Source organism: Camelus bactrianus, chromosome 7, assembly GCF_048773025.1.
Source record: "Camelus bactrianus isolate YW-2024 breed Bactrian camel chromosome 7, ASM4877302v1, whole genome shotgun sequence".
NCBI lineage: Eukaryota > Metazoa > Chordata > Mammalia > Artiodactyla > Camelidae > Camelus > Camelus bactrianus.
The window spans coordinates 77529271-77553965 of record NC_133545.1 but is presented as its reverse complement, the minus strand read 5'-3'; the positions used below and the strand labels follow the sequence as shown (position 1 = coordinate 77553965).

General features: G+C 42.3%; 1 pseudogene; it reads left to right on the top strand.

Moving 5' to 3' along the window:
- The first annotated feature begins 7833 nt into the window (after positions 1–7833).
- On the top strand, positions 7834–9658 carry LOC105062445 (large ribosomal subunit protein uL22m-like; annotated as a pseudogene).
- The last annotated feature ends 15037 nt before the right edge of the window (positions 9659–24695 follow it).

The following is a 24695-nucleotide window of genomic DNA, read 5'->3' as shown; positions in this document are numbered from 1 at the left end:
TTAATTACTATATATTCTTTATGCTGCTTGACTTGAATCCACTACTTGGAGAGCAACAAAGAGACTCTATTAGAAAAGTAAAACAGTAGTGCATTGCAGAAGAGCTGTTGGTCGCCTACCCAACATTCATTCTCTCCCTCTTCCCAAACTTATTTGGAATAGCAAAGCACACCACTAAAGGGCCATATTTCACAGTCTACTTTACAGTTAGATTTGACCATGTTTTGTCCAATGATATTCAAGAAGGATTACTGCCTGACTTTCAGACAGTGTCCATGAAGAGAGAGTTGTTTGTCTCTTCTGGATGTCACGCAGATGTGATCACTGGCACTCAGTAGCCATTCTGGAACATGAGGGAACATGCTTAAGTGGCAGACTAGTAAAGCGTGGGTTTTGATGATCATGGAGCCCCCATATTGGCCTTGGGCTGCTGCCTCTGGACTCCATTAACTGAGGGAGAAACAAATCTTTATCTTGGTCTAAGGCACTGCAATTTAGAGTTTTTCTGTTTCTTACGGTTGAACTGAATCCTAACTAATATAGAAGAGATACGCATATGAATATAAACTTAGCCATAACAGCTTAACCTCAATGGTACGGAAGTTTAAGGAAGTGAGAAATCACCAGCAAACCAAAATTGCATTATAGAGAAGAGGTGCCCAGGAGCAGCTCACGAAAGCTTGGAAAACTCTGTGTCTACTTTAAAATATTACAGAGCGATTAGCATATTTGCCAAGGAATTGGAGATATTTTGAGGCAAATTCAAAAAGCCATGCTTGTTTTTAATACATATAAATAGGGCTGCCCTGAGGGAATCTTATAAACTGTCCCCCTCTCATGCTTCTTGACCATTGGTGATGTTTTCTTAGGATTGGTTCTGGGCCCGGTAGTATTTTTATTTCCTTTGGTGGTTTGTGTAATGCAATAGAGAAGTAGCTCATTATATTTCTAAAATAAAATTTCAGCATAAGAAGAGATAGGCCCTTAATTTGGAATGGTTTTGATTTAAGTTGGAGACGTTATCAGAAACCAGGTATAGAAATGAGATTCATCCACTGAAATGAGAAAGAACCTCTTTGAGTCTCAGTATCCCTCAGTGAAGGAAGTGGACAAGATAGTCCCCAGGGTTCCTTCTAGTTTTAGTCTTCAGTATGAAGGTGAAAAACCACATAAATATGATAGTCAAAGCTGAAAAATATCCAGTAGCTTTCAGGGGTTTGCATGAATGTTATTAAAGTGAAACAGCTGTAGAAGAAAAATATAGTTAATTATAGCAATAGCTCTTACCTGGGTATGTGGGTTAGCATTCTCAGTTGCAAGCAAGAGACATTCTGACTGGTTTAAACAAAAAAGCACTTTCTCAAAAGGCCCTTGGAGTAAGTCACAGCATCTCCAGGAAGGCCAAGCTCAAAATCCAGGTGAGAATCAGAACCCAAATCATGCCAAAGGACATACGATAGGGACATGTCTGCTGTCTGCACCATATGCTGGGTGACCCTGTGGGCTCCCTAGGACACTGGTGAATTCTTGACCATTTCAGCTGCTTTGCTTCACTCATTCCATATTTAAAGTCTTGGCAGAAGCATCTGATTGGCCGAGACTGGATTACACCGCTGAGCCCAAACTTTCGGGGATGGTGAAATCAAGGTTCAGGATCTTCCAGTGAGACCTATATAACACGGAACTCCCCCAAACATTGGAAGGGGTGCCTACAAATTCCCTACAAATCTTCACTACATCTGGCATACTGAGGATTGTCCCTGTCAAGTGCATCTACAAGTGTATTTATTATTATATAGTTTCTGCTGTGTGTATCTGAGACCCAAAGTAACTATGACTTAACAGGGTAGAAATGTATCTCCTGTCATGTTACAGTCAGAAGTAGATGGTTCCAGGGATGGCATGGAAGTTCTGCTCCATGAGGTCATTCAGGGATCCAACTTTTTTCATCTTATAGTTCTATGATACTTGGGACATTGCCCTTACCCACATGGTCCAATGTGACACACCATCACATCCACACCCACATTGTAAGCAGCACAATAGAAAATAGAGGAATGATGGGCATGTTCTTCCATTAAGATATATTCCAGAGTTGAACATATTTCCCAACACATGCAATTGACCAACTCTTAATAACATGGTCACACTAAACAGTATGGAAGGCTGAATGATACAATCTTTATACTAAGCAACCATGTAAATATCTACCAATCAAGGGTTCTATCGCTATAGCAGAAGGGGAGGAAAGACATTGGAGGACAACCAATATTGAAGAAATCTCTACTTCAACAAACAGCAAGCTGAAACTTTAGCATGTGGGATTAGGTGAGAATATAATAGCATTTTCTGTGAGGGTTACTGAACACAGGTACTTTAGAATGTGAGAAATATCTCCAGATGTCTTAAAATGGAACAGTTCTTCATTTGTAAAGAAATAGGTTGAAGAAAAGGGACAGTTCATGCTCAGTCTCTGCCTTAATGCCTATATTCAGAAATGACAAAGGTTAAAAGACAGGACTGAATGAAAGTTTAAAGGTCTTTCTCGGGGCTGATTGCTACAGCCAGTGTTGTATGCTTGGCAGAATGTAGCCAATCCAGGCGCTCCTCTGGGTCTTTGTAGAAAATGCAGTGGCCTCTAAGGAGGTCAGAGAGGCCTTGGGGCTAAAGGACATAGAGAAAAGACCAAGAGAAATTCACAGATGATAAATATAAGGGCAAACTGGGTGCAAGTTCAAAGCTGTGGAAATAACATGGAGAGTTAGAGGGCACGTGTATGTCTGAGTTATCTTGCAACATGCTCCTCCAGGCAAAGAGTAACGGGGCTCTAAGCCACTGGCGGCAAGGGCAGAGGGCAGCGTCTGGAGAATGACAGCTGGGTCAGAGCCTCCCAGGGCCACTGCTGCCCGGCTGACAGGCTCCGGGGCTGGCTCTTCTGAACCGCACTTTCTGACGCAGTCTTCAAGCAACTGATTTCCTGGGAGAGCAGTGATGCTTGGCTCATCTCCACCACCGTAAATGCCTCAGAAGCTTTTTATAGGCATTCTCTTTTCTCATGCTTTCAGGTTTATTATAAAGATTTACATGTCACCCAAGCAACCTATGTGTGTCACAGGGAGCTTTGGCTTAGAGTTAGTGTTTTTGTTTCCTTCTACTCCTTTTTTTTCCTCACATTATATAAATTTATTGAAATCTCTAATAAAAATATAGGTTCCTGGGACTGATACTAACATTTCTAATAGTAATTAATAGTAACCATTATTTGTTTATTGACTTAGTGCTCTACATGTACTTTCACATTTTAAAGAATTGAGGTATAATAGATATACAACATTTATTAATTTCAAGTGTACAACATGATTCTGTATTTGTATATATTGGGAAATGATCACCACAGTAAGTCTTGTTCACATCCATCACCACACACATGAATGTTTTTGTGTGTGTGTATGATAAGAATTTTTAAGATTTACTCTCCTAGCAAGTTTCAAATAGGCAACAGCATATTATTAACTATAGTCACTATGCTGTACATTACATCCCCATAACTTATTTATTTTATAGCTTTTGTCTCCCTTCACCCATTTTGCCCACCCCCAATCCCTACCTCCAGCAATTTGTTCTCTGTATCTATGAGGTGTTTTCTTTTTTAAATTTTAGATTCAACATATACGTGACATCATACAGTATTTATCTTTCTCTATCTGACTTCTTTCACTTAGTATATTGGCCCCAAGGTCCATCCATGTTGTCAAAAATGGCAAAATTCTGTTCTTTTTTTATGGCTGAATAATCTTCCACTGTGTATATATACCACATCTTCTTCATCCACTTGTAAGTTGATGGGCCCTTAGGTTGTGTCCACATGTTGGCTACTGTAAATAATGCTGCAATGAACGTGGGGGGTTTTCTTCTATTCCTGGTCTACTGCAATTACGTTAAGGTAAGGCAAGTCCAAGGAGTATATTTTTCAGAAAAAGATGGCTAAAGGCCTATTTATTGCTTTTCCTAGTAAAGTAACATGTTCTAAATTCTTCCCTATTCCACCAGTGAATAACAACAACAAATCAACATCCCTGGATGACTGGATAAGCAAAAATGTGGCATATACATGCAATGGAATATTACTTAGTCTTAAAAAAGAGGGAACTTCTGACATATGGGACAACATTAATGAAACTTGAGGGCATTATAGTCATAAAAGGACACATACTGTGTGAGTCCACTTAAAAGATACTAGAGTAGTCACATTCTCAGAGGCAGAAAGCAGAATGGAATGGTGGTGGCCAGGGCCTGGGGAGAGGCGGGGAATGGGGAGTCAGTGTTTAAGGAGTATAGGGTTTCAGTTTTTTAAGATGAAAAGCAATCTGGAGACGGATGGTGGTGATGGTTGTGCAGCAGTGTTAATGTACTTAATACCACTGAACTGTACACTTAAAAATGGTTAAGACAGTAAATTTTGTGTTATCTGTACTTTACTGTAATAGAAACAAATTAAAAAAAATATCAATAACCTCATCTGAGATCCCTGTGGTTACAACGGACTGGTCTTCCACATTCTTCTTTCTCTTCCTCAGACATCTCCAAGCAGTGTTTTTATAGCCCTGTAAGTTCTAAGTGTCTATAAGTGCTGTAATATCACAGGCTGCCATAGGCTTATACCTTCTTTGTGGAGATGTAAGCAACCCCCCTTTGTGGCTTCACTCAGACTCTATTTTCTTATTTGACTTTATTTCTCAAATGTCTACCCCGCTCAGATCCTAGGTCAGTGGTATGAGCACAGGCTCTCCATTCAGACTGCCCGCGTGGAATCCCTGCTCTACCCCTTGCTTTCTGCGGCCCCTTGGACGAGTGACGTAACTGCTTGTGTCTGTTTCCTCCTCTGTACAATGGTGATAATAATAGTATCTAAGCACTCTGTGAGCTTTAAAGGATTTAATACACATAAAGGACTTAGGCCAGTGCCTGTCACATAGTAAACACTCCATGACTATTAGCTATTACTGTAATAAAACTGACTATTATTATTTCCAGAAGTTCTCTGTGGGAGTCTTCGATGGGAAATGTCTCTTCCTGTTCCGAGCAAGCCTGCCCTCCCTTGTTCTGATAAGAATGCATCTCTTCCTTCTGGGATAACTGCCATTCGAAGTGGTGCTGCTAAGCTCGGTCCCACTAAGATTCCAAAGCCCTGCGTGGGGGGTGCATTTAACCCAGGCCTGGACAACCATGGAGCACTTCATCCCTCTCGCAGCAGGGACTAGTTCAAAGTGTGGGCCTGGGACTCAAGGAGGGCCGGCAGAGCTCTTCTTTGGCAGTGAGAGCCAGATGCCGGGATACAGCAGCGCATCTTTCTGCCGGGGCTGCTGAGCTGAGACAATGAAAGCTTTGGGATACAGGCAGCTGTCTTCCCTGTCTGCACATAGGAAGCCCATTTGAGATGGGGAGCAAGGCCAACACCAGAGAGAAACAAGAACTGAGAGACAGCGGGGGTGGCGGGGGAAGGGAGAGATAAAGGCCTATAACTTTGAGTTTGGGGGGCTGGCCACCCTTTGTCAACTTTTATCCTGACCTTCCCAGGCCTGGAAGCCCAAAGAGTCTCTTTTTGCTTAAGGTGGTTTGAGCTGAGTTGTTGTCATTATAACTAAAAGACTCATGGCTAAGATGCCCTTTACATTGTATTTGTCCTTCTCCCTTCCCTCCCCTCCCCTCCCTTCCCCTCTTTCCTTCCCAGACCCCTGAATGACATGGCCCTTGGTCTGAACCAGGACTGCCAGACTCCTACCCGTAGGGCCTACCTCCCTTCTCTTGGTTCGGGAGTTTTCCACCTCCAGCTAATTTTCCTAGTTTCCTTAGCTGGGTTCACCAGCTGTGAACTAATATCCTTATTTCCTCATTTCTCCTTAAGTCTCTCCTCACTGCCTCTGCCCCTCACCTCAGACAACTTCTCTGTCCTACTGTGCACAGATGCATCAAGCTCAGGTTTTCCTCTTTTGCTTCTGTTCTGCCTCTTTGCAGCTGGTACTTTTATGCCCTTCTCTTCTGCTCTTAATCTTGGGATATTTGCATAAATGTGTTCCTTTTTGACACAAGTATCGCATACTAACCCTCCTTCACCCACTCTGCCAACTTTTTTTTTTCTTTTTTACTACAGGAGACAGTGCTGTGTTATGTTTCATACCTGAAACACTTCCCAACTACACATTCCTCAACTCTGGCTGCTCACTATATCCAGTGAAATGATCGGTCCCTAAATGAAAACCACCAGCAAAATCTGATTTCTAAATTCAATACCTAAGATCTAATTTCACCCTCCTCACGCCAGCAGTTCTGTTTCTCTTATTCCTCCAGTAAAGCCTCACACCGACCCCTTTATCTAGGGCTGTTAAACTCTTAGAGTTAATCAAAGGCAAGTCAATCAGCTTTTTTCTTAGATTACTAGTCTAACTGATAAATGCAGAAGGAACGAATGATAAAAGTAGAAGGAAGAAAGAATATAGAAAGTCAACATTAGGCAAATACATAGCAGTAAGTGTTGTAGGTAAGAACCATTGATGGATGCTAAAATTAGTGAGCAAAAATAAAATAAACGAGCAAAGTATAAAGATAAGCAGAGTATTTGTAATAGTCTCAGAGAATCTCCCCACAAGATGTATATTGGTTACGAAGGGGAAAATTATAACTTTACACTAGAGACACCTAAAAGATACCACCTTAACCAAGTGATCAAAATGAACACCACCACTAATAGGACACATCAACATCATATAACCATGATACGATGCACTGAGAAGTGTACAGTATTCCTTCTAAGATGTTCTTACCAAAAATTCACAACCTCAGTTGAATCATGAGAAATCATCAGACAAATCCAAATTGAGGCACATTCTGTAAAATAACTGCCCAGTCCTCTTCAAAAGTGTCAAGGTCATGATAAGGAAAGACTGAGGAATTCTTGCAGATTGGAGGAGACTAAGGAGACAGGACAACTAAATGCATTTGACCCTGGATTGGATCGTGGACAAAAAAAAAAAGGACAGTAGAGGACAAGTGGTGAAATTTGAGCAATGTCTGCAAATTAGGTAATGTCATTATCCATGTTAATTTTCTGTTCAATAATTATACTAATTTATTGACTGAGTTATAGCCTAGGCTCAGGATTTTTTTAAAGCTGCTCCGATGTTTCTAATATGCAAAATTTGAGAACCACGGATCTCACTATATGGAAAAGGAGGGAAGTCTTAAATATGAATAATGGCCTGGGAACTAGCTGCAGCTTGTTCCACTGGTCCTTTTATAGTAAGTCCTTGGAAAGATTGCAACTAGCCAACGCCTTGATCAGGACTCTGTGGTGGACTGGACTTTTTAAAGGTGGGGCACCAGCAGACCAGAGAGGAGCCCCATGTCCAAACCTCCCAGCCCCACCTCCTATCTGGCCATTGCTGTGATGACCAGTTTCCTGTGGGCTCTGATGGGCTTCGTGCAGATGCATTTGAGCCTGTGCAGTGAACCTCTCACTCCTGGCCCTGGGGTTTTGCTGATGCTGAGGCAAGAGACGCCTGTGAGAACTCACCCATGCACAGCCCAGAAGCATGGGGGAGTTAACAACCGTTCCCCATGTCCTCCCCTCTGTAGGCAGTTAAGAGGTTCAGAGGTGCTTTCCATCAGCTCTTCAGAGGGTCTGGGCAGGACGGAGCACAGTTGTCCTTAGCAATGGCTGGCTCAGTTTCATATCCTTCTTTTGTTTCTCTCTCTTTCCCTGTTCCCCTCCTCTATCCTGCCCTATTGCTCTCAGAGTCACATTCCCAAATAAACAACTTACATGTTCCAGGAAATATGGTGGCAGCAAAACTGGAACATCTGGGTGAATTATGGACGCAGAATCTGAGGGGGAAGCTGGCCTTAGGGCGTCTTTCACCTCACAATGAAATGGGGAAGAACAAATCTGACTCCATATTGGATCTGTTTCTTTTACTTTAACCTTTGTATTCTATTGCTTTTGCTACAAGTTAATCACTAAAGGCATGTTGCCTATAACTTAAGTATACATAATGGCCCATCTCCTGGAACCTTGCCTCCCATGCCTGAGTATTAAGCTAAAATACCTTTGTTTAGCTCACAGGAGACATCTTGATCTGTGAATGGCTGCAGGAAAGAAGAAATTAACACATCCCTCTGGAGTCTGGCTGAAGCAAGAAATATTACAACAACTTCTGCCTTTTCTACTTTACCTCCTCACCTCCTTCTCTTTGTTCTATAAAAGAAACTAGCATCCAAACCCAGGCAAGATGGCTCTTTGGGACACAAGTCCACCATTCTCTCAGCCTGCTGGTTTTCCCAATGAAGTCCTATTCCTTGCCCCAACAACTCATCCCTAGATGTACTGGCCTATCCTGTGGCAAGCAGTATGAGCTTAGACTCTGTAACAACATTTTATTTCAATCACATATTCACATAAGTGCTTCTCTTAAAATTTCTTGAAAATGGGAGAAGAAGAATAAAATCGTTTCTCTTCCACAACTGCCTGGAGAACCTTGGAGACCAGGTGAAAACTACCACTGTCAAAGACAAAGTGCACCAAAGACAAGATGTGATATTTGGCAAAATTGATATGAGGAATGTTCATCAATTGTCACTAGAATTCAGTGACAAAAAAGGGGGCCCAAATAATTAAAAAGGCTTTCTTAGAAGCACCAGATACGGCAGTGGGAGACCACAATGTGGAAGTCAGATCCAGTTTATATACAGTTGAGTCCACCTCAGGGCAAGGCCAGTACCTGAAACACATCTGATACCACGGCATAGGTGGCTTTGGGATCATGGAAGTTGGTTGCCATTATTGTGTGACGTTGGTGGAAGCCACCGCCCCTCCATGTGAGGCACCAAAGACAGCATCCCCCACACCAAACAGTATATTCTGGAACTTCGCAGCTGGACCGTCACATTCACACTCTGTGATGCGGGAATTCAGACCCCACAGTGTATATATTTTACCATTCATTTCCTTAAAACCAACAAAAATTAAAGACAAATGCTTTTTATGGGGGTTGGGTGGAAAAATCTTACCAGTTCCAAAGGGTCTATTTTTCAGAGAACCCAGGCTAAGAATCTTCGGTGAAGACAGTAAGAGGACACCATGTCAACACATCATGGAAACTCCAGGATGTCTGATAAGAACCTCTCTGCTCTCTGGGCTCTCTGCCCCTCTTGCCTCCTCTCCTTTTCTATGGAAGGCAAAAGTGGCTAGTCCAGTGTCCGGCTGCTTTCCTTTTTGACTGGCTGCCCTAATTCTTCAGCTCCCCTCTGCTCTTCCTCTCCTTCAGTGGCTCCGTTTGTAGCCGACAGCTCATTCTCACTAGCCCCTTGGCCAAAGCCAGCAGAAAACTGACTGCTTCCACAGTTTTCCTGCTCTGCTTAAACCAACTCCCTCTGGTCAGCTGCTAATGCTGCTGTTGCCCTTGCAGCCCGCCCTTCCTCTTCCAGCATCTGCCTATCTGCGTTCACAGTTAGCTCCGGCTACCCTTCCCTTCTGACCTGTCGACCTGCCAGCCAAGTTCCCGGTCTGTACCTTCAGGCCTTGCAGCGTTCCTCCAGGGCATCGTCACCGTCCGGTCGTCAGCTGCTTTCCACACACGCCACTCATGCACTCATGCTCTTCTGACCAGGGCAGCAGTGCTGTGGGGCACAGAGGGAAAGAATCAGTGAATAGTCCCTAAGGGCTGTCTGACGCCTTCAAAATGATAATTTATTAATTCATTTGGTAAATATTTTTTCAGTGCCTATATATTCCACTCATTTTTCTTAGGTGCTGAGTATATAGCAGTGAATAAAACAGACAAAAAAGTCCCTGCCCACATTTAGCTTACATTCCAGTAACTAATGACAAGTCAGTGATAGAACCGGGTCCAAAATGCTACGTCTCTCTTTCCTCCTAAAAGAGTTCCTTTTTTTCCCCCTCATTTTATACTTCTTTTCACTATACCTTTTTTCCTTAATGGCAAGCATAGCACTCATTCTATACTTCATGGCTAAACTTTCTTGTTAGTCTTGTGGCTCAAGATTAAAATTTGTCTTTGCCCCACTAGCCCAGCCACCCCAGGTTCTTTTCCTCTGCCGAGGGGATGCTTGATACCTAAGTAATCTCCAGTTGTAAACTATTAAAGGCTGTTCATCCCTGCCTCAGCTGGGACCCACAACCCAATGGGCAGGAGATGGCACTCAGAGCAGGACAGGGGCTCAATTCTCCACCACGGTTTCACTCTGAGCTGCAGCTCTTATCCTTGGATGTCTCTCTTCTCTTAGCAGTTTTGAAAATACTCTGCCACATGCTGAGAGCTGTAACTTAATGTTTATCATAGTAACAGGAGAAAACTCTTCCTTATGCAATAGTCTGCATTAAAGCCATCGTTGTTCTCAGTAGCAGGACAACTAGCTCCTGAGACCACGGGTATCTGCGGTGTCTGCATGGGAGAAGTCCAGCTTCATCGATGGGCCACCTGAGTCAGAAAGGAGCCCAGGGAGAGACAGCCTTTCTTATTTCCCCTCATTCCCTGAAGAGGTAAATGGAAGACGACTGCATGCTCTTTCTGTCTGAATTGCACTCTTGTTGGGAATATGTCATCGTTTTTGAGAATAAAGGAATTTGTACCATAGGCTCCACATAGAATGCTATCCAACTTTTCTGTTTTCAAACATAATTTTGGAAAAAGGCATCTCCACTTCTAGATGATTTGAAAGATGGAGAGCTTGCCAGCTGACCCGTCTTTACAAGGTCTTTCTTTAAGCCTCCCCTTTCCTCTCACATTCTGAAAACCCAAGAGGATTTGAGGGATGTAAGACCCTCCACTGAAGGATTTACTTGGTCCTTGAAAATGTACCTTTACAGATTAGTTATGTTGGATTAAGGATTACCTTTCTTAACAGCTTCTAGCATATAAATACTCTTTTTGGAAGGAGGTGTAGGGGAGGAAAAATAATTTTCCCTCTACCCGGCTAGGTTCTTGGCTGAGAACCCTGGGTAGTAAGAGACAGATTAACAAGAGAAAAACAAATGTAATTACATATGTACGTATGTACATTTGTGCTGGAGCCCCACAAAGACATGAGATTCGAAGTGACCGAAACAGGAAGATTTTATACCTTTTAGACAAGGAAACAATACATCTGTAAAGAATTGACAGGACAAAGGGGTGGTAAAATGATGAAGTAACAAGCTTTGTTTACATAGCCCTTTGGCCCTAAATGCCCTGCCCCTGGTGATGGACCAGGATGCTTCTACTCTCTTGGTACCAGGTACCTTTCATGTGGGAGATCTGGTTCCTCCTTCAGGGGAACATAGGGAGGTCAGAGTGTTCATGCACAAGCCATCTCTCAAGTATCTTTCATTCCAAATAATCAGTATGCCAAAGTGGCATATTTCAGGGTGATATATTCTGAACCCCTGCAGTGGTAACACACTACTTTGTTTAGGCATTAGTGAGTTTTATCACATCCATCTCCTCAACTTGAAAGAACTGGGCAGGATAAGCCCTGAATATCTACCTTGTGGGGAGGGAGGCGGAGAGCCTTAAATGGTATGAGGGACAGGCACTGAGAAGGGATGAGAGTCCCAGGGACCAATAAGGAGCTGGGTGGCTCTGTGTGATTATCAAGGATGTCAGGGTGATGCTGGGAAGGGAAGAGAGGTCCCTGAGGGTTGTCTTTTCTAAGGATTTTTTTTTTTTTTAAGTTTAAACTCAGAGTGTTTTTAACTTATGTAATGGCCTAAGGATTTTGATGGCTCTACTTCCTCTGCGGACAGGCAGTAGAAGGGCTGCTTCTGGGAGTGAGCCCCTTCCACCTCCACCCCAGGGCAAGCCATGCCTCTCAGCCTCCTTCCTGGCTCTGAGATAGGCCAGACCACAGAAGATCATCTGGTGATAATGACAACTTGGCGTAGGTATGGCTCATTTTACTCTGGTTTCCTCCAGAAGCAGTGAAACAGGGCAGCACAAAGGTTATAAACAAGGTAAGTTTGCCAGAGTGTAGAAAGGCTCTCCACTGCCTCCCTTCATCTTATAGATGACGTTCTAGAGTTCAGGGTCTTGCCAGCCTGCAAAGATGCCTTTTATTCTGCAAGTCAGAAAAAACTTACACCAGCATACAAGGCAATAATTTTTACTACCCAGGAAGCTACTTCTCTTAGACCCTCTGTCTGGGTTTACAGCCTTGAAATTCTTACTGCATCAGCCCTGGGACAAATATCCCCTTATCTGTGCTTATGCTTCTCGGTTGAATTTTCTATTTATGTCCGCTAGGGATGATGACCACTACACATGCCTGAACTTCCAGGGGTGGGACGCACTTCTGTGAGTAACAGCAGCTCATTCTAGCAGGGACAGAGAAGAGGGGAAGAGTATCTATTGACCTTTGGGGAGTGGGGAAGTTTCTTACATACCCTACAAGAGACAGAGGACTCTAAGCAGTGTTTCTTTTAAAATGTATATTTTTAGGGAGGGTACAGCTCACTAGTAGAGCTCATGCTTAGCAGGCATGAGGTCCTGGGTTCAATCCCCAGTACCTCCATAAAAAAAAAGTAAATAAACCAAAACAAAACCTAATTACCCCTGCAAAAGGCAATGTAAAATAAATAAATAAATATTAAAAAAAAATAAAATGGGTATTTTTAGTGTTAATGGAAATGATGCACTTACAACATAGGTTGCTTTATAAGGCTTAAAGTAGTTTCCCATTGCTATGACATGTATTAAAGGTTGTATTAAGGATATCTATAATATATTCTTTTTAATTTTATGTATCCTAATTTCAAATGCTTGACTTTGCAATGCTTGAGGAATATAGATTGCCTTTAAGATTGTGATTTTTATAGTTGTTTTGTTTTTTCATGAAGGTAAAAATACCTAGGGCAGTCTATGAAATTATCTCCTGTACTTGGAGGGTAAAGATGTGATGACAGTTTTTCTTCTTCGGAACTCCCCCTATCTTTCTGGAACAAGCTGTGATTGTGGGTGGATTATTCTGATACTATTGCTTTGCTGTGCAATGTTTTGCAGCTTAAAGGTAAAAGTTTTCTCTGTTATCATTAAACATGCATCCTTGCTAATCCTACAGTGGTAATTCTCTAGATTCTCTTATTTCAGCTCAAAGGCTCTTAAATTTTAGCAGGCATTAACATCACCTGGGAAGATTTCTAAAGTGCACATATCTGGTTGTTACTCACAGAGCATACCACTGAGTAGCTGAGGATCTGCATTTTAAACTTTGGCCTGAGAACCACATTCTGAGGCCAAACCACTGCCTTACAGCTGATTTCTCAACCTCAGCACTACTGCCATTTTAGTTGGATGAATATTCGTTGTGGGAGCTGTTCTCTGTATTATAGGATATTTAGCAGCATCCCTGGCCTCTACCCACTAGACAGATGCCAGTAGCATCCTCACCCATTGTGAGGACCAAAAATGTCTCCAGACATTGCCAAATGTCCTCTGAAGTGGGGGATTTCCAAACCACTGCCATAGACTCTTTGCTCTTCCTAATTCAAACACCCTAGCCACCCAAGCATTCTTGTGAGTGATGGATTTTTATATGGAACTCTAGTCTGAAATTAGTTTTCTTACAACTGTGTATAATAAAATGAATCTTTTGTCATGGGGGCTCAAAATCATTTCCAGCCCCCCGGACAATTTTTACTTGACCATATTTTTCTTAAAATTATTAAAATTAGTTGCTAACACTTACAATTTGGGATATACTCATTTCTGGGTTTGCTTGAGAATTCAGAAGCTCTGACCACAGCAGTCCATGTGGACCAGAGGAACAGCTACAGCTACAGTAGAGACCAGGATGTGCTCTCCAGCTTCCCGAGTCCTCAGTTGCCCGATCTCGCCTATTCAAGTACCTACCTGGTTCCTAGAGGCCTTGGATTTGCAATTTCTGGTTTTAAACTTCCCATTCACTAAGAATGGAGCATTTCACATGGAATAATTTTGCTAGGGTTGGCAACTTTGATGCTAACTCCTGAATGTACTCAGATTAATTAGATTGTGAGGCAATGGGCCAAATGTTTTAATCTCCTGTAATTAATATATCTTCCAATTTTGTAATATATTTGTGTGGAGTTTTATGTATTTCCTCTTTCTGGAGTAAAATTTGGATTATAGGCATTCAACTCCCTTTGCTAATTTATCACATTCCACTAATACTTTTTGTTGTTGACGAAGGCAGCTCTGCATGTCTGTTGAGGATTCTTTTTCTCAAGTGCTGGTTTTTTTCTTCTTTAATTGAAGTATTGTTGATTTACAGTATTAGTTTCAGGTGTACAACATGTTGATACACTATTTTTATAGATTATACGTCATATAAAGTTATTTAAACATATTGGCTACATTCCCTGTGCTGTACATTATATTGTATCTTATTTACAATTTACTTATTTATTTATTTATCTATATTGAGGTATAGTTGATTTACACTATTATATTAGTTTCAGGTGTATGACATAGTGAATCAAAATTTTTATAGATTATACTCCACTTATAGTTACTATAAAATATTGGCTATATTTCCTGTGCTACACAATATACCCCTGGAGCTTATTTATCTTATGCTTAGTAGTTTGTACCTCTTAATCCCCATCCCCGATGTTGTCCCCACCACCTCTCTCCCCACCGGTAACGACTAGTTTATATCTGTGAGTCTGTTTCTGTTTTGTTATATTCATTTGTTTGTTTTATTCCGTAGACGTACATGTATAAGTGAAAACATGCACTGTTTGTCTTTCTCTGACTTATTTCTTTAAGCGTAATACTCTCTAGTTCTATCCATGTTGTTGCAAACGGCAAAATTTCATTCTTTTTTATGGCTGAGTAGCATTCTATTGTATATATACACCAAATCTTCTTTACTCAGTCATCTGTTGATGGACACTTAGGTTACTTCCGTATCTTGGCTCCTGTAAATAATGCTGCTGTGAACATTCGGATGCATGCTTCTTTTTGAATGAATGTCAAGTGCTGGATCTTGATAGGCAAATGAACCATCTCCAGGGAACAGAGAAACAAGGAGAAATGGATGTGTGATGCTTTCCTGTCCATATTTATTCTTACTCCATCCCAACCTACGCTCTTGTGTGACTAACAACTTCATATATGATGGCTAGAAACTTCGACTTGTGAGTGATTTCAAAAGAAAGGTGGAGAAAAATGTTGCAGGTGGGGCTGGCTGGCTTCATGGGCATGTGACTGTACAGTCCCACGAGGTCCTGTGTGTAGAAGGGCCCCGCACTTCATTTAATGCTCTGCTGTTGCCAACTTGAATTTCTTTTCTTTTTTTAAAAAAATTCATTGTAACTCTATTGTTATAGCAGAAAATTGGAAACAGGGCAAATGTCCATCAGCAGGGACTAGCTGAATAAGCCATACAGTGGAGGACTCTGAAGCTGAAAAAGGAACAAGGAAGATCTAAACATAACTGCTGCGGAGAGGTGGTTGGGGTGGGTTGTTCTGTGAATAAAGCAAGGTGGGTGTCCAGAACAGGCAATGTTTACCAGTTTATCATAAAAGAGTTTAACTGAGGAACAGCCAGATGGAAGAGAAGGACGGGGCAAGGTATGTGGGAAGGAGTGTGGCGTGGCCATGATCCATGGGCACACCACTCTCCCCAAATCTCCACGTGTTCACCAACCTGGAAGCTCTCCACATTCTTAATGATTTTCCAACAAGAGGCTTGCAGTTTCGTTTTGCACTGAGCTCTGCAAGATCTGTAGACAGATCTGTCTGGAGGAGGGGCTTTTACGTTGTATTTTATTTTATTATTGTGGGAGGTGGGAGTGTTCAAGAACATCAAGTTCAGGAATTTATTACTGTAAAGAGAAACAGGTCCTTTTTCCTTGGCGAGACTGGAATACATTTATCTAGGAAACAACCAGCTATGTGTGGGGAACTGCTGGGAGGCAGGGAGAGAAAGACAGAGAAGGCGGTAGGGTGGTGTGGAGCCAGGTACAAACGGATTCTCATGAAGTTAGATGAACCATATAATTTCTTCAAGCCTTAGTTTCCTTATCTGTAAAATGAGGATAATAGCTCTGATGTTATGAAGTTGTGAGGTTTAAATGAGATAGTGTGTGAGTGCCTCGTGATTGGCACATAGTAAGCCCTCAGTTTATGACAGTTATATTAATATGGGGCTTTGCTCTCAGGAGTCTGGAATTCAGAAGGGGAGATAATGCATCAAATCGTGGCAGCAGAACCTGTATATTAGTCATCACTGGCCGCCATAAAAAATGTTATAGACTGAGTGGCTTAAACAACAGAAATCTGTTTTCTCACAGCTCTGGAGGCTGGAAGTTGAGATCAGGGTACCAGCATAGCCCAGGCCTGGGGAGAGCGCTCTTCCTAACTTTTGGACAGCTGCCTTTTCGCTGTGTCCTCATTTGGCAGAAAGCTCTGGTGTCTCTTCTTTATTTATGAAAACACCAGTTCTGTTGGATCAGGGCTCCACTCCCTTAAGCCTTCATCTTAATCACCTTCTCAGAGGTCCTAGCTCCAAATATAGTCATATGGGGGGTGAGGGCCCCCATATGCATTTTGGGGGGCACAACTGAGGTCAAAACATCTGGTATAAGTACAACCAGGGCATAGATGAATGCCCAACTTTGGTAATGGAGGGAGGTCAGAGGAGGTGATTCCTGAAATGCATCTAAAAGGTTTTAGTTAAAGAAGTATATGCTCAAAATCAAACAGCATAGAGGAGTTTATAATAAAAAACAATAGTGTCCCCACCTCTCTCCAGCCTCAGGTCCACTTTCCACATTTGATGCTATGGAATGAATGTCTGTGTCCCTCCAAAATTCATAAACTGAAGCTCTAATCCTCAATGTGATGGTGTTTGGAGGTGGGGCCCTTGGGGGCTAATTAGGTCATGAGGGTGGAGCTGTTAAGATGGGCTTAGTGCCTTTATAAGAAACATGAGAGAACTTTCTCTCCCTCTCCCCCTGCCCCAGCCTGTCTCCCCGTCGCCTCCCCCTCCTTGCCCCTTCCCCTCTCCCATGAGGATACAGCCCTCTATAAACCAGGAAGAGGACTCTCACCAGATACTGGATCTGCTGTTACCTTGATCTTGGATTTCCCAACCTCCAGAAATGTGAGAACTAATTTCTGTTGTTTAAACCTCCCAATGCCAATGTGTGGTATTCTAACAGCCTGAACTGACTAAGATAGTCAACATTTAAAAAATATTTCTGTTTTAGTTCTCATATTTGACACTCCCTTCCAATGTTGGGTGTCTGTCTTTTTTTTTTCCAGTTCTTTTATTGGTTATCTTTGTGACTGTAGAGAATCGTACCTGTGTTTTTTGTGTTGTCAACTTGCAGCATTATCTCTTGACTCCAAGCTTTGTAAATAGATATTGGTGCCCCATCCTTTTCTCCAGTGTTCCTCCTCCTGCCATGGCCCTTCTGTCATTTTCACCTTTGACATTATCAAGATTACCAATTTGTATTCTGTCCTGCTACCATAGTCAAGTCTTTCTTGCAAGCCAAAAAAGCAGCTTTTGTGATTTTAGACTTGTGCAAATGCTGGCTCAAGTTATGTGCTTGAAATACTTTCACTTCTTTACTGAGCCAAATGATATAAACTCAGCATCAGTAGGAGGATTTCTTTTCCTCAAAGTCAAATGGAGTCTCTTTTCTTACAATTTAGAAATTTCTTAAAACCATTATGTACTTGAGTTTGCTACATATTTAGATATCTTTTTCTTGAGGAGTTTTATTTTTAAGTTTCTAAATGCCTTTCTCTCTCTTTTTTCTTGAAGCACTGGCTTTGACAAATCCTTTCCATTATACCATCTATTCCATCATACCATCTGTCTTAGTCAGTTCAGGATGTTATAATAGTGTATCATAGACTGGGTGGCTTAAACAACAGAAACATATTTCTCACAGTTCCGGAGACTGGAAGTCCAAGATCAAGGTGCCACTACCACTGGGTTCTGGTGAAGGCCCTCTTCAGGATACAGACTTCTTGCTGTAGCCGTACCTGGTGGGCAGCAGAGAAGAAGCAAGCTCTCAGGACACTTATCAGAGCACTAATCCCATTCATGAGGGCTCCACCCTCATAGCCTTACGTGTTCCCAATTATCTCCCAAAGGCTCAACCCCTAAAAACATCATATTAGGGGGTAAGATATCAACACACCAATTTTACAGGGACACAAATGTGAAGTCCATACACCATCTTTTCCATTAAGATCACTCCCCAAACACCTCCCTTTTTTGCAGAGAACTCCATCCTCCTGCTCCTAGAGGTATTGATTGTTTTCTAGGCCTGCATTTCAGCTGTCATTCTGGGAATACCAGTACTTTCCTTCATTGCTCTTTGGTGTTGCATCTACTATTTCCTGAATCCCATATCTTCCTGTTTCTTGGTTCTCTTCCTCATCTTGCTAAGAGAGATCAAGAAACTTCCTATAAATGGTATAAAACTAAGATATGAATGGCTCAAAATATCTCAGTTTTGTTACTGCATTTGATAATCTGGCTGGGTATAGTATTCAAGTGTAACTAGAATAGCGCAATTTTCAAATTGTTTTGTTCAGCCCTGTCTTGATATATTCATGTTGCCAATATCCCCCAAAATGTCTTAGGTGTATCCCATCAAGCAGTGGATAATACACCCATACTAATGAGTGCCCTATCAAACTGGACACTCAATGGATGATGACCAGCCATCAGACCACAAGGGTGAGGTTCCTCACCAGAGACTGCAACCAGTGTGGACAGCTCAGCACCAAGTCAGTTTCCAGGCAACCACCTGATATCTGCGGATGAAAAGCTTCTCCCATCCCACCAACTACTCTCGTAAATTTAGAGTTTTCTTTATTCCTTTCTGAACTGGTCCTTTTGCCTTTTTCTTCCCTTCCCTGGTTCATATTTTATCTAGACTTCAGAGTGGAAAAATTAGCTCTTCAAGCATGCAGATATATCTTTCCATCTGGTCCTTTGTCTAAAGGTTTTTTCCTTTTAATTTTATAGTCTTTGTTGCTGCTTCCAAAGTAGGTGACTCATATCTGAGTAGAACCAAGTGGAAGAAAAATAGACACTAGGGGTTCATGTGAGTAAGTAAAAAGGTTAAAGGAAACATAAAGATTAATACTTCAAGATATAATTTTACCACAACAGATTGGAAGTTATTTTCCCTTAGACCCTTGAGAACATAGCTCACTGCCTCCCAGTACTCACTGTTATTAATGAGAAATCAGATGCTAGTTTGGCTTGTTCTTTCGTGGCTGACTTGTTTTCACTTCCTGGAGGATTTGGAGATGTTCTCTTTATGCGTGGTGTTCTGAAATTTCATAGTAACATGTTTAGGAATATGTTTTTTAAATTCTTCGATTGGGCATTTAGTAGATCTCTTCAACTGGATCTGTGACCACTTGGCTCTAAATGATTTTCATTATTTCATCGCTAACTTCCTCTTCATGGTCTCTGTGCTCCCTTGAAATTTGAGTCATTGAATTCTAGACTTGCTGAATTGGGGTTACCTCAACTTTAAAAATTTTTTTATTGTGGTATGATACACAAAACATAAAGTTGTCTCTTAACTTTTATCTCATTTTTTTAACCTATTTCTTTGGCTTTTTGTTCTAAGGTCTGAGAAATGTCCTTGACTTTCCCATTCTTCTATTGCATTTTGTATATTAGTAATTAATAAATTCTAATGGTTCTTGCTGTTTTTTGATTGCTCCTTATTTATAGTAACTTCACCTTGGTTTATGGAGAGCTAATCTCTCTGAGGATTTTAATAACAACTGCTTTGTTTCCTGAACGAGTTCTGGTTTTCCAAGTACTTATCTTGGTCTCAATTCCTTGTCACTGGTTTTCTTCCTGTGCCCAGCAGTCCTAAATTGTTCACATATAGGAAGGAGAGGTTGGGTAGCTAGTGTGTGGCTTTCTTTGCTGTTTTGTAAGGACTCTTTAGGCTGAGACTCTGCTTGGGGCAGAGCAGGCAGGGCTGTGGCTCATACTCTTTGCTCTCAGGTGAACAGGGTAGGGGCTTCCCGCCAGGATATGAATCCTCCCAAGCAGCTGAATGAAAAGGGCTTCACTCACAGACACCGCTGTCCATACTAGTAACCTTAGCTTTTGCCAATTGTTGCATGTGGAATTGGATGGCTCAAATAGTTCAAGTTTGAAAACACAGTACAGATCTTTCTAGACTTAAGATGGGGTTACATCCCAGTAAACCTGTAGCAAGTGGAAACTATCAGAAGTTGAAGATGCATTTAATACACCTAACCTACAGAACATCATAGCTTAGGCTTGCCCAAATATGCTCAGAACACTTACATTAGCCTACAGTTGGACAAAATCATCTATGGACAAAATCATCTAACACGAAGCCTATTTTATAATAAAATGTTGGGTATCTCATGTAATCTATCGAATACTGTACTGAAAGTGAAAAAGAGAATGGTTGTTTGGATAGAGTAGTTCTAAGTAGTTCTACCCTCATGACTGGGAGCTGTGCTCACTGTCCTGCTATCACGAGAGAGTATCATGCTCTGTATTGCTAGCCCAGGGAAATATCACCATTCCAAGTTTGAATTACGGTTCCTACTGAACATGTACTGCTTTCACACCATGGTAAAGTCAAAAAATCCTAAGCAGGGGACCGTCTGTATATACCAGTGGAATTTTTCCAGTGTAGATGCTTGTTTTAAATTAGTGAGCTTTAAACTATTTTTATTCTTTTTATGGGCCTGAGGACAGTTTTAAAATTTTGAATATGAATTTATTTGCAATAGGAAATACGGCAGAACTAGAACGTCTAGATGTAGGAATGGATTTAATGCCATAATTGATTTCTCTAAAGAAGGATTCACCTGTGTATTGGGCTTCTATAGCTGTTCAAATGGACATTTTCCTAGTAATTAAACTCAAATTCTGGAGTTCTTAACCCGTTGCATTTTTTGGGGGGATGTTGCTTCATCATATATGCCTGACTTTTTTATGTCTCCAAATTCAAATGTGTTTTATGCACACGCACATATACGTATATACACATACATATTTTATAATCAGTGAATGTAAAGTCGGGTAGTTCCAATGATTGTGGTTAAAAAAGAAATAAAATTCTGGTACATCCAAATGTTAAAACATTTCCCAGTTTCTCCACTTTACTTTCTCCTTCCCTCCTACATAGAAGTTTAATAATGGTTCAGAACATGTCTATTCAGTCTATTCTTTTCTAACATCCATTACAGGGATCCTGAATGCTATGCAGCATTATGTTGGTTCCACATAGCAAAATTTAAGGCTCTAGGATCTTTGTGTTTTGTGGCCTCAAACTGGTAAATTGTCCTTTTGCTTATCTGGGTTGCCTCTACTTAATTCCTAGGCTTTAACTTTGGGTAGATCTCGGGGCATAGCTCATCTTTTCCTCAGGGTTGCTCTGGAGACTAAGGAGCAGCCCCCACTAGCTCCACAGAGGATCCTGGAGTTATCTCCTTCCGGATCAGCCTGGACCTGCACAGCTCTCAATGCAGCGAGTCAAGTTAACAACCCCAGACTTTTTCAGCATAATCTTAAGGCTCCTTTGTTCCCCTCATTCAGGTGGGATCAGGAAATGGCAGAAGCCCAGGCTGGAATTCTGCATACCTTGAGATTGCTGCAGGGCCCTACAGATACCCAATGAAGGCCACTCCGGGAGTCGGCTCTCTCTCCAGGGTGGATGCTGAATGCTGAGCTCACACTTTACATGCAGAAATCCTTATAGTGCCCCTACAGCCAAGAACCAGAGGGCTCTGCTTCACCATAGGAGACCCACGTGCTCAAAGTGAAGCAGAGCGTCAAAGCCGGGGGGAAGGTGGCGCCTGGACCCCTCAAACAGGTTCCCACCCTCGATGTCCTCAACCTACACGCCGCTTTTGGAATCAATAGATCTGTCACCAGCAAAGCCTACTGAGGTCCCCAGGAAAAATAAGACGGAATCTAGGGGATAAGGTCTAACCTCTCTTTTTGTGCTTAGTCTAGTTTCACTTGCCTGTTGGGGGCCGCGTGCAGAGGGCTTGCACCTAACACGTTGGACTTGAGCTCTCAGAGCCGAACCGCTGCGCTGGAGACCTCAGTCCCGAGGGTGGTGCGGGGAAGCGGGCGCGGGACCTGCAATTCAAGATGGCGGCAGTGGGCGGTGTGCAGAGAGGCTGCCGGGCGCTCCAGTGGGCAGTCCTGGGCACCGCGCCTGCGCCAGCCCCGTGAGAACTCCGCCCCCTTCTCGCGGACGGACAGATCCCTGTACAGCAGCCCCGCCCGCCGCCTGTCCAGGAGATCGTGTGCTGCAAAGTCAGAGCTCACACTTCTCCGTTCTTAGGTCAGAGAATAAGGCTTTCCTTTGCTTTTCAACTGAGCTCGGTTTTTTTATTGGCTCCAACGACACTGGGCAGAAGGACCCTTGTTGGTGACTGATTAGGGAGGGTGCGTAACAGGTTGAGTGGCCCTGTTTTTTGTTTTGGTTTGGTTTTTACATTCTGTTTTGTTGCCCTAACCCGATCCTTCATTTCCGGGAGGGTGGTAGTTTTATTCCAGGCTAAAGCTTTCATAAGGACTTGAGTCGCTAGCTCTTTACCCTGGTAACCTTAAGAGAGCAAACAGCCCCGAGGGGTTATATAAAGTGTTAGTTTCCTCTTCCCTTCTGCTCACTAGAATTTACCTGAAAATGAGTAAGATAGCTGCAAAATCACATACATCCATGCAATAGATGTTCAGTTCAACAAATTAAACAATTTCAATAGAACAAATTGAAATAAATTCTCTAACTAGCCTCTTTGCTGTGCCTCCACAGACTGGCCCGGTGGACCCATTGCTCAGCCACCGCTTTGTCCTTCTAACCCCTCAGCTGCCCCTAGTCCTTCTTCTCAGTTTAAGAGACAAGCATTCACCTAAGGGGTGATGGACACATGGTAACCAGGAGAAGACAAACAAGGACAATAAGGAGGGTGGCATCTCTAAAGCAACAGATGAGGCCCCTGCTGTGTGGCATTTGAAGGTGGCTCAGCGCAGCTCACTATCTGAACCACATCCATGCTAAGGAAGAGGTGGGTCGTGTACTTATTACTATCTTCTCAAATATAAGCTGGAGTCGCTGGCCGATCAGAAGAAACATAACATTGTAGTCAGATATGTTCCCCACCTATTGGGACCTTCAGAGAGGTTACTCTCAAGAAATTGAAACAAGGTCGCTGGCACAGAGTTAAACTATAAAAATAGCACAGCATAGCACAGAATATACAGAATGCAGAATATGCAAAGCCATTTAAAAAGCAATGCCTCCCCCAGCAGTAGCCGCAGCCTGCAAGACAGTAACCTGACTGACGTTAAGCAGAACCAAAGAAATAATGAGAAAATCAGACGCATGGTCGTCAGCTTGGGAGTGTAGAAAATTGAGTCATCAGGAACAGGTGGCAAGGCTCTCAAAAACATTGTCCAGGGGAGAGGGGATAATCCCCTCCCACTGGCCAGACCAACCCTATCATGTAGGTGGCAGCATCAAGCTATCTCAGCCTGAAGCCATTAAGCGCTGGCTATGGCTGAAGGACTCTCTTTGTTCTGATTCCTGCTCTCCAGGCGATCTCTGATCATTATCTGACTTCCTCTATGGTCCTACCTACAGAAATGGATCTATTACAAGGGCTTTTCGTATCCTGTTTCTTTTTCTGATTGTAAATGAACAAAATGGCATTTTGACCACTATATTTCTTTATTATTTGGCTTCCCCTGTAGTTTGACCAGCTGGGGGGAAAAGGGCTGGTTATACAATATATGTGTTTCTGTTTCTGTGAGAGGCACTTCTCATTGTCAGTGAATAATCTGGCATTCTGTTTTGGGGGCTGAGTGGCTGTGAGTCTGCCCCTGAGGAGATTAATATACTCAGGGAGCCCTTGGCTTTCTGAGCCTGGATGGGGGAAGGCCTGACTCTGGAACATGGAGAGTTCCCCTGGTGAGGACACAGCCCACAGAGCCTTGTTTCCCATGTGATAAACACATATGCTTCTAGCTGCTGTTATTTTACCATTTTTAGGCAAAGATAAAATGCTCAATTCATAATGTAAGATACAGCGCTTACTGTGCAAGGCATGCCCAACGTTAACATCTAGGTTTCTAGAACAAAAGTGTGGCATTGTTTTCCCTCGTAGTCATCATTTTAAAAATTCCCCTTAACCCAGGGTAAAATAAACAATGTTTTAAAATTTCAACCTAATTAAATTCCTGATGCAGATGCATTTATAATGAAGCCTACTAATTAAGAAGGGAAAGGAGGAAGGCAATGAAAGATTTCAACTCCATGCGCACCCCCTCCTATTCCCATACAAGCCAGAGGCAAGATGGAGATTTGTGCCAAAAGATGAGAAGAATTTCCATCCTGTTTGGATTATGCTGAGATGCTTTTGAAAGACACGTAAGAGAAGAAAACAGAGTGGTAGGAAGGCACAATTCTCTATTTACTTCTTTTTTGGAGGCACACTTATAAACCCTCAGAACCATGCCCTATGAAGGAAGGATTTCCAATCTGAAGCAAGCAGAAACAGTGGCTTTTAAAATAGAACAGCAGGATTGCCTGGGAGGGCATCCTGTCTAGTGACAATGGCTGCTGTTTCCATGGCAATTGCAAGCACAAGTCAGATTCACCTGCAACACTGGCATCTCTG